The 4,962-nt window shown below is 38.0% G+C and overlaps 1 long non-coding RNA gene across 1 annotated transcript; it reads left to right on the forward strand.

Moving 5' to 3' along the window:
• The first annotated feature begins 501 nt into the window (after positions 1–501).
• LOC124272968 lies at positions 502–3,306 on the forward strand. Its single transcript, XR_006897506.1, has 3 exons — positions 502–649; positions 2,578–2,701; positions 3,233–3,306. It is a non-coding gene; the product is annotated as an uncharacterized LOC124272968 (long non-coding RNA).
• Positions 3,307–4,962: the final 1,656 nt, after the last annotated feature.

Here is a 4,962-nt window from a genome sequence, read left to right on the forward strand (position 1 = left end):
AAGAAAACTTCGATGCGAAGATCACGTGATCGACTGCACGTGCAAAACCTGATTTGGCACTAACGTCATTTGCACGACGAATGGATGGGTTTGAGTGGGTTTTGCTAACGTTTTTTCTAGAGTCGATAGATAGGGATCCCATTTTGGATACATAGATGTATCATCAGAGAAAAATTATTCATTATTTTTCAAATTACATTTTGTAAAGTTTCTTTTTTGACTCAGTATATATTGTAACCTAATAAAAGGTTGATTTGTGAAAAATGAGCGTGTATAGAATAATGCCAGGCTGAAAAGAAAATGCAATTCAAATGGTTAATGATCATGTCCAGAAATTCAATCTCAAATGTCACATTGACCAAAGATTAAGCATTCCCAGTCACCGTATGCTACCATGTACCAACCTATTTAGGTCTTCTAATTATACAAAGCGATAACTCGTGCACGAAGTATAAGTCATTTCCGTGACTACTGTGGTCCACCTTGTAGATATATATAACATAGTCTGTACAAAATGCCCTGCTATTGTCACGAGCCACGGTATATAAAAGCAGAGGTAGGGGATACCTGGGCATTCATTCATCCACAATGAAGGCAGCGTTTCTGATTCTCCTCGTCTCTGCCCTGCTCATTGGGTCAGCATTTGTCGGTGAGTAATCGGAGGTGGTGGGGTAGCCTAGTGTTTAAAGCGTTCGTTCGTCATGCCGAAGACCCGGGTTCGATTCCCCACATGGGTACAATGTGTGAAGCCCATTTCTGGTGTCTCCCGCTTCAATATTGCTAAAAGCGACGTAAAACCAAACTCACTCGTTCACGGTGACTATTCCAACAGCACTATGTTTAGTGTAGACAAAATAATACAAACAGGGTGTGAATCGAATGTTTATTTCACGTGTAAAGAACATAATAGAAGAGCTTTATTCAGTATTTATGTTAAAATGACCAAGAGTACAATTCAATAAACAGAATATAGCACATGTACAGGTGAAAAAAATACAATATATACAGGAAGATATAGTTTAAGTTAAATTGCAATATTTTAAGAGTTTTACATTCTTGGTTGTATGCGACAGATTAAACTTTTATCTGGTTGGATATATAATATATAATCAGGAATATACAAAGAGCGGAAGTGTGGGAGAGAGACACGAGGGTGAGATTTTATTTATCATCCAAAATCATTCTTCATCAGTTATCAGTAAAAGAATGAATTTATCTGAACACAAAACTGACATTCGGCTTCTTGAGCAGTGATCGCAGTGAAGTCATAGCATTGTGACGTCATCAGTTTCATAGCATTGTGGTGTCATCAACTTGGTGACGTCATATCATCATCTATGTTTTTTTAGTGATGTCAAAGCACTGTGAGGTCATTAACTGATGATGTAATAGCAGTATGACAGTTCAGTTGTTACGATATCAACAATGTAGATATCGATTGATCTCACACAAGCGATATCTACTGTGGGACCCAGTTTTGGATCCATAATACACACTCACACACACACACATGTGATATTATCTAAAATCAACCACTTATATGAACATACTGGCATATCCATTCGAATTTACTGTCCATTACTACACGGATAAGCAGTTATATGATGTTTAGGTGCTACGTATACATGTTAGAGTTTACTATTCTAATTCTACAGATGATCACAATAACTCACTGAACTGTGAGTTCGACTTCAACTATAAATATTTTTATTTTTATTTGAAATTTATCATACTTCATCATTTAAGTTCAAAATACACACACACACACACACACACACACACACATACATACATACATACATACATACATACACACATACATACACACACACACACACACACACACACACATACATACATACATACATACATACATACATACATACATACATACATACAGCTGCTCAAAGGCGCTTTGTGTTCCCTCGATCATTGGATGTCAATCTCAAGGGTGCATCGTATTTTCAATCTCAACTCCCTGGGGAATGAACAACGATGTTAATCAAATAACTACACGGATGATGCGCTTCTGTGTATTGTGATATGTGGTATAGGCATGGCCATGACGTAAAACTTCCGTAGGTAGAATGGTGATTGTGTTTTGAAACATATGGGTGTGGTGGAATGAATTAGTCACTGCTATTGCATGAACATAATATGTTCACAGATTTGACAGAGACAAGAATTATGATTTGACTACTTTGCGATAAAATGCATTTGTGGTCATAGACATTTTCAGCAAACACTTTGAAGCGATTACCGGTAGATGTTTTTTTACCGAGATATGGTGTTCTCAAAACCAATTACAATAACGTGTATGACTGACTGTTAACAGATGCAATTCCATAAGCGTATAACCATCTGAGTGCCGTTATACAAAGCGATCTTAGCGCTGTGATGATCGTAACTCCCATACTTTAACATATACATGTACTTACGACTGGCGTAGCGCTGAGATGATCGTAACTCCCATATGTTAACACATACTTACGACTAGAGTAGCGCTAATGTTCCTTTTTACAACGGCTTCACTTTCGTTTCTGTCTTATGACCTACATCTACATTTCTGTATTACAGCTGATGCGCAATGCAATGGGATTTGCACCCGCGACAGTGACTGCAATCACTGCACCGGTTGTGCCAATGGAGGCGAATGTGTCCGCCGCGCTTCCGAGGCTTCAGGGAACTGTTCGTGCCGCTAGTAAGTAAAGCAAGTGACTGAATGAATGAATGATTTGACCTTTAAATCACTACATGTCTTATAGAGTTGTTCTTAGATATCTGTTGTCCTATCAAAATAGCAACAATTACAATTGCCGATGTGACTTAAAATCTTAACTCTATCACTCTCACTCAAAAATTACATTAGGCATTAAGTGTTTATTTATTTTATTGTATTTATTTATTTATCTTCATATAATTTTTATTTTATTTTTATTTCTTTTATTATATATTTTATTATTATTATTTCTATTTATTTATTTCTCTTAATTAATTTTTTAATTTTGTTTTATTTATCTATTATTTGTTTTTATTTATTTATTTATTTTATTTTATTTATTTATTTTTTTTGGGGGGGGGGATTATAATATTGCGTCACTCATTATTTTAATGTAAATTAAACAGGTAATGGAAATCAATTTATTTACAATGGGTCTTCCAGGGTCGTTCTTCAGTAGCTGTTGCCCTGATAACATATCCACGATTTTGCATTTTATGGATTTTGTTCCAGATGTTGTACCCAAGAAAGGGATGCTGAAAAAGCTGTCACTTTGTAATGAAGTGTAATAAATTAATGAAAGATAATTTTGTTCTGTGTTATATTCAAGAGAGATTTTGTTTGTATGTTTAACGCCCTACTCGGCAATAATCCAGCTATATGGTGGCGTTCTATATATAATCGAGTCTGGACCAGACAATCCAGTGATCAACAGCATGAGCATTGGGATACGATCACAAGTCCTCGTGTCTTTGCGAGGATTAAAGAATTAACAAATACTGTTTTTGAGATGACTCCCCGACTCAAAAGGCTTCACAGTACAATACATTATGACAAGGCCGGACACTTCGGTGCACCCCACCCGCCTGCTTTGCCGATCGCTGCGCTACCATCGCATGCAATCGATTAAAACTTAATGTAAACATAATCATGGAGGATTGGCCTATCAAGCACCACTCATGACACCTAACAATTCTTTATAACAAATCTAAATATTGCATGTATTCATTGTATTGTATATATCCTTTTGTATATATCGTTCTATCCCTGTACATATAGTTTGTTTCACTTTTGCATGTAAGCACTGTAAATAGGAGAGGGTTTTACTAAGCTGGCATAACTTGTACCGAATCCATTCTCTTGAATAAATATGTTTAAATCAAAATAACAACTCTTTATAGTTATTTCTGCTAGTCGATTGAAACCCGATTTTGACTCGTTAACTAAACGTTCTTGACACAAATGGATGACGATATATCCGCACAAAACGTGTGTGAGGTCGAAGTAAGCCATCTGGTTGGTTGATGTATATCGCAAGTTCTGGCTACACGCAAACACCCCCTATTGACCACGCATATAGAAAATATCATCTTCTTCTTGAAACTAGTTTAAAACGCCATTATTATATTGTGAGGATCCATGTTGCCAAGGATCGTCCAAAACCTGGAGGACTGAGGAAGAACAATGACAGAAAAGACCGAGTCCTGATTCGTCTGGTAAGACACAAATGCATGACCCATGACGAAAAGTCCAACTCTCCACTAGGTCCATCAGGAGGAAGCTGCTGGATGCTGTTCTGAGAGGACGTCGTCTGATCCTATGTCCATTCCGCACAGATAGGCAGGAACGTCCGGCGTGGGCCAGGCTCGGAGCCAACCACAACTTGAGGACATGACGTAGGTTACATTAGTTGGATGAAAGTAGCTATCTTTTCCCCATGACCCTTGACGAAGAGTCCAGTTCTCCACTAGGACCATCAGAAGGAAGCTGTGGGCTGCTGTTCCGAGCGGGTGATGTCTGATCATGTGTTCATTCCTCGCAGATAGTAGGGACCTAGATCATTCTCAGAGAAAACTGCAACTTGAGGACATGACGCAGGGTTCATTAGTTGGATGAAAGTCGCTATCCTTTTCCCATAACCCATGACCCGTGGCGTAGATTCATTGGTCTGATTTCACGTGACCGATGGTCATCGTTGACGTACTGAGACGTTGTTACGAGGTATATCCACAGATGATCCACACAGCTGAACCCTTACTCATAGTGGCTGACTGATGGAGTGGGTTTGCCCGTCCTGACTGCAAAGTGGATTTCGTTGCAGTGCTTGGTAAATAATGCTCAACGTTATTAATAGAAAGAACTAGATGGCACCGCCGTGACACATTTTTATAACCATTATTTTAATAACAAAAGTACATGTAACACTTCAACCGCTACACGTACACTGATAGGAAAGTAGCTTC

The sequence above is a fragment of the Haliotis rubra genome, unplaced genomic scaffold, assembly GCF_003918875.1.
Source record: "Haliotis rubra isolate DU_JTF1 unplaced genomic scaffold, ASM391887v1 Scf175, whole genome shotgun sequence".
NCBI lineage: Eukaryota > Metazoa > Mollusca > Gastropoda > Lepetellida > Haliotidae > Haliotis > Haliotis rubra.